The sequence below is a fragment of the Camelina sativa genome, chromosome 8 (assembly GCF_030686135.1).
Source record: "Camelina sativa cultivar CO46 ecotype springtype chromosome 8, ASM3068613v1".
NCBI classification, from domain to species: Eukaryota; Viridiplantae; Streptophyta; class Magnoliopsida; order Brassicales; family Brassicaceae; genus Camelina; species Camelina sativa.
In genome coordinates, this window is record NC_141887.1 from 18,383,386 (window position 1) to 18,393,530 (window position 10,145).

Consider the following 10,145-nt stretch of genomic DNA (forward strand, 5'->3'; position numbering starts at 1 on the left):
AATTGTACAATCATGATTTAGTGGATAATTGCTGAATCAAGTTTTAAAAAAAAAATTGGCAATATTATTGATAATGTTAAATATTTAGCAAAATGTTTGGTGATTGACAATTTAACATTACTAATATGTGTAATAAATGTTAGTAATAAGTTTAAAATGTATCAATTTTATAATTTAAAATTTTATAAGTTTATAAAAACTATAATAACGAATAACTCAGCAATTTAACAATATATTATTCCTAAATTATAATGTTTGTGGTATAACATACATATCTTTTTATTCTTACGAATTTAATATGTTTTCCCGTACATACTATGCTAAAATTTAATCAAACCAACCATATATTTAATCATAAAAAGTAAAGATTTTAAATCACAAAAATATGCATTTAAAGATTCAATTATAATATAAAAATATTAGCCAAATTATTAAAGATAAGTTGAATATTGTCTGAAAATAATACTATGGAAAACATTATTATAATTTATATCACATATGATTTATCTTAATATGATACATCCGTAAAATTTAGGTACATTTTATAAAATTTTAAAATGATTATTAGTATTGTACTTTAATATTTTGGAATTGGTTTTATGAATGGTTTAGGTATAACGCTGAGAATAACACAAGTAAAAAACAAAATCATAGAATTTTACTTTAATCAAAAATATATGAGAAAAATATGTAATATATATGTACATATATATATATAAATTAATTTAAATTTTAAACCTTCATCTCAATTTATATACTCTAGAGAAAGAATCATAGATCTTTGTGACAGCGTCTATATACATTATTTGTTTACAAGTAGTCTTGTACCTCAGTTGGTTAGAGAGTTGGTCTTATGAGCCGAAGGTCGCGGATTCGAGCCCCGCCGGAATTATTTGTCTTAATTCAATTTAAGTAATATATTTTTTTCAACAAAAAGATTCATAGATCTGAAAACAATTAGATTTTATAAAACTGAAATACTAAGAAATCTGCTTTTAAGGTATTAACAATTCCAAAACAACATATCTAAAAAAGCCTCCCTTAAAATACCTTTTTACTATGAATTATCTTTAAATTTAGTTATACTTATTCTAAGTTATTAATATTTATCTCCGGTATTCTTTAATATTGATATGTAGAGATGTGATTTACTCATCTTCTTTTATTTGTGTTCCTTTTTTCAAGAAAAGAAAATGATATGCATATTTTAAGTATAAATAAGATTAAAAAAAGTTACTTCATTTTTTCAGCAGGAAAAAAGAACTTTGATTCCTTTTTGAATTAATATATATCAACAAAAAAACCAGGGTAGAATCAGATTAATAATTAGATAAATTAGAAATTATTTTAAAAATATTTAAAATATATTAACAAAATTTTTTTAATTATGTATAGTTTACTTTTTATGATAGATTTAAAAATTAATATTTTTATTTTAAATGTAAATATAGAATTGACATGTGTTAACATCTAATCTATACAATTCACATGTGTCACAATCATGTAGAATTTGGCAATATATTTGATAATGGTTAATATTTAGTAAAACTCTTGGTGATTAACAATTTATCATCATTAGATTTTGTAATATATATGAATAAATATATATATATATATATATACACATAGATGTAAATTACTTTATTCATACAAAAAGGTAAATAACTCTATTTACTAAATGAAAATACTCTTTACTTTTCCTCAAAAAGTATTAAAAAAATGCTATCATTTTCCTACAATATATTTTTAATATAAATTTTATTAAAACTAAATAACTCATCTATCTGTTAGTAATCCCCTATATATTAATAAAAAAGCACTCTTGAAAAAATGTTGATGTGTCATCGCCAGAGAGTTCGAAGCACATTTTAGGAAATAAACCCTATTAATTAATCATAATTACATCTATGCCATTACAGATTTAAATACAAATTCATTAAATAAATTAAATAGTTTGTAGTCATTTAATTTGAAACTATATTATACTTCTTTAAAAAACAACAAATTAATTTCTTTTAAAACTTTAATAATTATTCATGTTTTATGAAAATAAATGTCATACAAATTTTTTCACCACGTTACAATTATTATTTACTTTCAAATATTTCATGGTTGAAACATATTTTTATATAAAATAAACCGAAAAATATTAATAAAACAAAAAAAAAATTATTTACATATTTTATTTTGCACAAACAAGTATCAAATCCCAAATAATAATTTTATTTGAATTGATTTATCCGCACTATGTGCGAGTTGTTACCTGGTTTAGTATTATATTAAAAACAAAGGAATGTATATAAAGAAAATTTCACCAAACACTCCAAATAAAAAATTTCTTTCATAGTTTGCCAAAGTGAAAGAGAGTTTCCACAGATTAGCCACCTCTTAAAAAAAAAGAGAATTATATTCTTTTAACTGGCCAATTACAGTTCTTTTTTGTAACCCAACCGATGCACTGTTACAATTAATTAAAAATATTAACCATCCGATGCACTGTTCAACTAATTTAAAAGGTAAAAAAATAAACTAAAAAGCAGTGTTCAAAAAATCGGCATCAGTGGCCGTTGAGCCGGCGAGTATATGTTGGGCAGTGGTTCACCGCCGCGAGTTGGTGGTAATCGGCCAAATAAATCGGCTAAATTTTTTTCTTTCTAAAACTCATATTTTTGTATCGTATTACATGGATGAAAGGTAAACTTGTGTTATTCTAGTTAAGATATGTGTGAAAATGGTGAAAATAGACACAAAAACCGAAAACATGAGAAGAAAAATCGCAGGAACCATGGTGGTCTTAGAGTTTTTTGAGGAAGAAGATGAACACAATGAAATGACAAATTTGTCCTTCTCATTTAAGTGAAAAATTATTTTTTTTTCCTCTTCTAGCATCGAACCGTGTTCTGGACACTATTTAAAATTCTTTTAACCACTACACTACTTTAACTTTCAATGTATATATGTAATTTTAAGAGTATATAACCTAATTATCGTTGTGACGAATTCATTTTCATTTTTTGAAACTTTATTTTAGGATGATTCAAGTACGGTGACTTCAATTTTCTTTTTTAGTATTTTGTTCAACATACGGCTAAAGATATTTACTATGTACATAGGTTGGCATTATGTACGTACATAGTGTGCATACAATGTCAGCAGAAATATACCTATATAGAGTAAGTATCTTTGAAGGGAAGATCGAATCGGACAATGTACGTACATGTAACTACATAGTCTGTGCAAGAACACACATGGGTTACATGTACGTACATAGTCTGCATTACCGAATAGTTGTACGTACATGAATATGAAATTCTAAATTACATGGTACTGGGATATATTTGTCAAAAAATAACCTTCTGCCTATTCAATGAAAACTACATTTTACTTTGCCAAAATATGATCAATAAACATTATATTTTGTTATTCTATGTAATTTACCCATGTATGTAAAAACTAAAAAGGAAAGGTCTGACCAATCAAAAAAAAAATGGAAAGGCTTAAGAAAATATAAGGGAAGCAAATGAAACAAACAAAAGAAGCTTGATCAAAAAAAAAAAAAAAAAGCATATCTCAAAAATGATTGTTCCTTCTTCTTTTCCTTCTTCTTCTTCGATATCATCGAAAGTAAAGATTATCTCAAAATGATTCGTCAAACCCAAAACCCTCCCTGAAAAATGGAAAGAACAATACCAATTTTCACCATTAGATCATTTCATTCTCTCAATCCATTACATCCAAAAGGGTCTTCTCTTTCTCAAACCACCGTTTTCTGAATCTGACGATGCAAAAGAGTTCATGGAGACTTTTTTTCAGAACCTCAAAGACTCGCTTGCCACAACACTTGTCCATTTCTATCTTCTCGTTGGTCCCCTCTCGACTTTATATTCCAACAATCAAAGTCAAATATCTCACTCACTGTTTGTGGATTGTAATAACAGTCCTGGTGCTGGATTTATCCATGCTGAATCAGATCTAAGTGTATCAGACATTGTTGGGTCTAAGTATGTTCCTTTGGTTGTTCAATCTTTCTTTGATCACTACAAAGCACTGAACCGCGATGGTTACACCATGAGTCTCTTATCAGTCAAGATATGTTTTACTCATTCTTGTATATAGCTATCTCAAAAATCATATTATTCAAATATATATAAACAGAGTTGTAGTATTGTGTTATATAGGTAGCAGAATTAGTATAGGATTGTCGATGAATCATTCGATTGGAGATGGATCTTCCTTCTGGCATTTCTTCAACTCTTTTTCCGATATCTTTAACACCACCATTGATAGTATCGACAACAAATTGCTCTGTCTTCAGAATCCTCCAATCTTTCATAAAGTTTCCGGTCCAACATACAGCGTTCCTTTCAGTGAACCTGATGATGAGTCCTTAAGTCTTTACAAAACTCTGGTTTTGAAGGAGAGAATGTTCAGTTTCTCATCAGAAACAGTAACGTTGCGGAAATCAAAGGCGAATCAAGAATGCGGAACGACAGAGATCTCTTCTTTCCAGTCGCTAACCGCATTCATATGGAGAAGCATAACAATAGCAAGAAAACTACCGAATGATCAAGAAACCACTTGTAGGTTTGCTGCTGGAAATAGATCAAGAACGAATCCACCACTACAACCCGATTGTTTTGGTAATTTCATTTCTCTTGTGAAAACGACTACTAAAGTTGGTGATTAATTGGAGAATGACTTCAGATGGGCTGCTTTGAAGCTGCATCAAGATGTATTCGAACACACTATCGAAAAGATCTCTGTCGAGATAAATAGATGGTTAAAGTCTCCTTTACAGATGCAAGTATATCGGCTTTCAAGTTCGAACATTGTTCACATGGGAAGCTCTCCAAGGTTTAACAAGTATGGATGCGAGTTTGGGATGGGGAAAGCAGTGACGGTTAGAAGTGGTTATGGCGGTAAGTATGACGGGAAGGTTTCAGCTTATCCAGGAAGAGAAGGAGGAGCAAGCATAGATTTGGAAGTATGTCTACTTCCCGAGTTTATCGAAGCTTTGGAGTCAGATCAAGAGTTCATGTCTCTTGTCTCTTCTTCTTCTTCCTGATCCTACTGTCTTTGCTTGTTACTATCACAGTATTCTGCAGAAGTTAAATCTTTCAACTTCATTAAGATCAGAATAAACATATTGAAATCTATGTTTGACTTTAAAGCAACAAATTCATGACGAGCTTAGTTATGAACAGAGTTCAGAGTTCTGGCTACTTTTTCTTCCGGTTCAATTGGTTGACTCTGTAGTTAAGCTCCTCAACATCTTTGTGAAGATGATCATATAGAATTCAAAGAAAATTAAGAAGACAAGTATAAGAATAACTCTCTTATTGCTTATGAAAATAGTTCAAAACTTAAGCTCTTCACAATCTCTCAAAACTCTCTCAAAAACCGATGTGTTATGTCATGCCTTGACAACTCCTTTTATAATCAACACCAATCCTAATCCTATTAGAAAACCTCTATACTTAGATAACTCCTAAACATAATTGATCCTTAACTCTTAAACCATAACTCGGTTTAGGATTAGGATATCTTCCTTCTCAAGTTATCTTCAAGCTTGAACCAACATTCTCCCTCATAAGCTTGAAGTCATTTCCAACCAAGTCTTCTACATGAATGAGTTCCCTCATCACCTTAAATTTAATCCTTCCGAGAGCTTTAGTCAAGATGTCCGACTTTTTTTTTTCCCCTGGAACATGCTCAACCTCTATCAGTCCTTTCTCAGCACATTCTCTTATGAAGTGGTACCTTGTATGAATGTGTTTACTTCGACCATGAAACATAGGGTTCTTGGAAAGAGCAATCGCAGACTGATTATCAATAAGTATGACCACCTTCTCTCTCGGTGACTCAATGATCTCACTGAGCAAGTCTTGAAGCCATATCTCCTGTCTTGCTGCTTCGGTTTCGGCCATAAATTCAGCTTCACAAGAAGATAATACAACCGTTTCTTGTTTCTGCGAGCACCATGTTATAGGACTCCCTCCTAAAAAGAATATATGACCGATCGTGCTTTTTACCATCAGCTGGGTCTACATTGTAGCTACTATCACTGTAACCAATCAATCTTGCGGACATAGATACTGGTGAACGCTCAAACCTGAGTCCAAGTGTGTTAGTGTCTTTAAGATACCTTAAACACTGCTTTATCGCTGCTCCATGTGTTTCTTTGGGGTTTTGCATGTAACGACTAAGTACCCCAACACAATATGATAGATCAGGTCTTGTGTGGAGGAGATAGCGAAGACATCCAATGATCTTTCTATAATAAGTTCCATCGATATCCTTTAGCTTCTCAGATTTTGATAACTGCAAACCCTCCTCCATTGGTGTATGAACTGGGTTGCAGTCTTTCATACATGCCTCTTCTAAAATCTTTAAAGCATAGCGGTCTTGACTCAAGCGGATTCCGTCTTTATCTTCACATACCTCGATTCCAAGATAGTAAGTTAATTTTCCTAAGTCACTCATCTCAAACTTCGAAGACATCTCCTTTTTGAATCCCTCAATGATCTTTATGTTTGATTCTAAAACAAATAAGTCATCAACGTAAACTGCAACAAGAATGATGTCTTGATTTAACCGTTTCCGATAAACCGTTTCCTTGTAAACGGAAGCTCCTTTAGAATCTGATTTAGCTTATCGTTCCACGCCCTTGGAGTCTGCCTTAGACCGTACAAAGCTTTATTAAGTTTGTAGACTTTATCTTCATATCCCTTTACATCGAAACCTTCTGGTTGCTTGACATAGACTACTTCTGTAACTCCCTTTAATGCCCCGACCGCCACCTGTCAGTGGTCCCATGTCCAATCCCAGTCCATGGGCCTCATGTCCTCTCACTAGGTCCGTGAGCCCATTCATATCCGACGGTTGGTTTGCTACGTCCGGAGGGTTTTAAAAACTTGCTACCGTCCCTACAAATCGCCACATGATCTTTCCCTGTGTTTTGTTCTCACTTGCACAGTTCCAACAGTCACTTCCCGGAAGGTCACCCATCCTGAGACTACTCCAGCTCAAGCATGCTTAACTCTAGAGTTCTCTCAGGACCCTTGACCGAAAAGATAAGTGCACTTTGGTGACATAGGTGGTCATCTCAATTCTTTTAAACCTCTCCGCAAGTCTCTGAAACCGGGGTGTCACAATTTACCCCCCCCTCCACTAACTGATCGCAACGTCCTCGTTGCGCACCAAGACCGTCACCCCCGACGTTGTGAACCCACTCGACTCCACACTCGTCTGGGTTCGGCTCTAATACCACTTGTAATGCCCTGACCGCCACCTATCAGTGGACCCCATGTCCAATCTCAGTCCATGGGCCTCACGTCCTCTCACTAGGCCCATGAGCCCATTCATATCCGACGGTCGGTTTGCTGCGTCCGGAAGGTTTTAAAGACTTGTTACAGTCCCTGCAAATCACCACATGATCTTTCCCTGTGTTTTGTCCTCACTCGCACAGTTCCGACAGTCTCTTCCCGGAAGGTCACCCATCCTGAAACTACTTCAGCTCAAGCACGCTTAACTCTATAGTTCTCTCAGGACCCTTGACCGAAAAGATAAGTGCATTTTGGTGACATAGGTGGCCAAATCAATTCTTTTAAACCTCTCCGCAAGTCTCTGAATCCGGGATGTCACAATTCAACTGAAACAACTCATCCCGTTTTTTTTTAATAATAAATACAATATAGAATTATGTATCTCATACTACTTAATTAAACCAACCCAAACCACAACTCATCATTAAACCAGCAATAACCATTATACACAGCGGAAACGTACCAACAAATACAAAACCAATACATCATCAATACCCTAACATCCCTAACCATTCTATCCATCAACCTAACATAACTTTATCCAAGGTTCCAATAACATAACCATACATAACTAACATCACACAAACGAGACCCTAGATCATCCTCCTCCTCATCGCCATGATTCCACGTCACATACCTGCACACCACAAACAACAATTGAGATGTGGACGTATTATCAAAAATACTTAGTGATCCAATCCTCCTATCTACTGGGCTATACACACAAGCAACTGAGATTCTAATGTTTAACAAACAACAAACAAAACAGAACAAACCAGGAAACCTACCCCGCATACGCGTTCTGCTCGAAGTCGATCGTTGAATTTCCCTTCCAATCTATCTCCAATCCATCTCCAATCCATCCAGAACTCATTCAAATGTCACATGGACCATTAGAGACCTTAAAGCAATCACAACCAACAAGGAAAAACACCAAAACAACACCACACAAGCAAAACATAAGAGATCTTAGGCTTAGATCAGCCATGGTCCTGCACTCACCTCTTTTCCAGAAAGTTCTGTCCCAACAACGACGAATCCAACCTTTAGAAGATTTCTCCCTTGCTCCTATCACAAGATCTACACTCGAAGGCAACATATCACCCAAACAAGCCAAAGATCTCTTCAAAAGCCTCCAAACTCTCAAGAACGGTGACTCACAACCAAAACTCATGTCCCTAGGTTGATTTTTTTTCCATTAAATACTCGGGTTATAAGGTTTCCTTCAACCAAACCGACCCATAACGACAATTAAAACAAATTTGTCAAACAAAAAATTGCTGGTATCGATCGACACTATCTGGTGTCGATCGACACCCATCCCCAAAATCCTTAATTTTGGTTTGCGGATGCTACAATTCTCCCCCACCAACATGGATTCGTCCTCGAATCCCGCAAAATCGACCATCTACCAAGGATCTCCATGCAACCATCACCACGGCCCACAGATCCTCCGACTGAACTGAACATCGTCAGCCAAGTTTTTTCGTGCAACTGTCGCAACAGCCTGCACATCCGCGCGACCAAACGGTCCACACAACCCTGACCCCACTAGTCAGCACAACACAAAACAACCACGAGATCAATCCTGACCTCCGAGGCCTACATCCAGTCACTATGCTCATACCCACGTTCTAGACATTGTTTGCTCTCTCACTCATACATTCTCAGGTCGCAACCTTCAAACCTGCACCGCCTGCACTCTCAGACCGTTGTCCTCGAGCCATATCGTCTCACTCTCGAATCGTCACCCTCTAGATCTCATTACCATGGGAACTACTCATCCCCTCTGGGGAACTAATCATCCCCTCCGGGGAACTAATCATCCCCTAGGAGAACTAATCATCTCCTCTGCCGCTCTCAGGGTCGCAACCCGTAAAGCCTGCGGTGCACTAGGGGAACTAATCATCACCCCATGAGAACTAATCATCTCCTCCGGAGAACTAATCATCTCCCCAGGAGAACTAATCATCTCCTCATGAGCAAACAAGTCCTAACGTCTATAAGCATCTACCGACCGGAACTACCTCCTGTGGTTTGCGTAAAACATCGCAATGTCCTACCAACCACCATATTCCCTCACTGGAATATCAACACCATCATGACCACTAATCAGGCCAACTCTAAAACATCCCAAACAGTCGGGTGTGTACACACACCTTTTTTCCAGAAATAGACAAGTTTTAACTATTCATAGAGCTTTCTATTTGTTTGCAACCAAAATTTCCTTAATAGGCCAAGCTTTAACTATTCATAAAACTTCCCATTCTAGAAGCCGCTTATCCCGTAGCACCGTGACATCACCAATCAAAAATCCATGAGAACTGCTCATCTCATCTGTGACCACTCTTCAGGTCAACCTGTAAACATTCCCGCCACTCCAGGCATTTCATATCCCCTTTCCAAAAATAGACAAGTCCTAAATATTCATAGAACTTTCTATTTATGGAAGCTTTCTTTTTTTTGGAACTTCCTATTTAAGAAAACTTTCCATTCCCACAATTGCACAATCCCTTAATCCATTCCACATCAATATTTAATAAGAACTAATCATCTTATTAAATCCTCTCCAACAACATTGTCAGTAAATCCGCAATAAAATCATCTTAGTCTGAGCAAAACCTGTTACCACACTCACAGCACCCGCTGAACCTCCAGCAACACCAGTAAGTACATTGGCCACACAATGTCTTAGAAGACCCCCACACACGGGCACACACTGACTTAAAAATCCACCACGATGACCACACAAGCCCCTCCAATGCTCACAACCGCTAAAAATGGTCAAATTCTAACTCCCATAACACTTTCCATTTTTAG

At 35.6% G+C, this 10,145-nt stretch overlaps 2 pseudogenes; both read left to right on the forward strand.

Moving 5' to 3' along the window:
• Positions 1 to 3,576: 3,576 nt before the first annotated feature.
• On the forward strand, positions 3,577 to 4,165 carry LOC104773275 (putative acetyltransferase At3g50280; annotated as a pseudogene).
• A 39-nt stretch (positions 4,166 to 4,204) lies between these two features.
• On the forward strand, positions 4,205 to 5,130 carry LOC147940133 (BAHD acyltransferase DCR-like; annotated as a pseudogene).
• Positions 5,131 to 10,145: the final 5,015 nt, after the last annotated feature.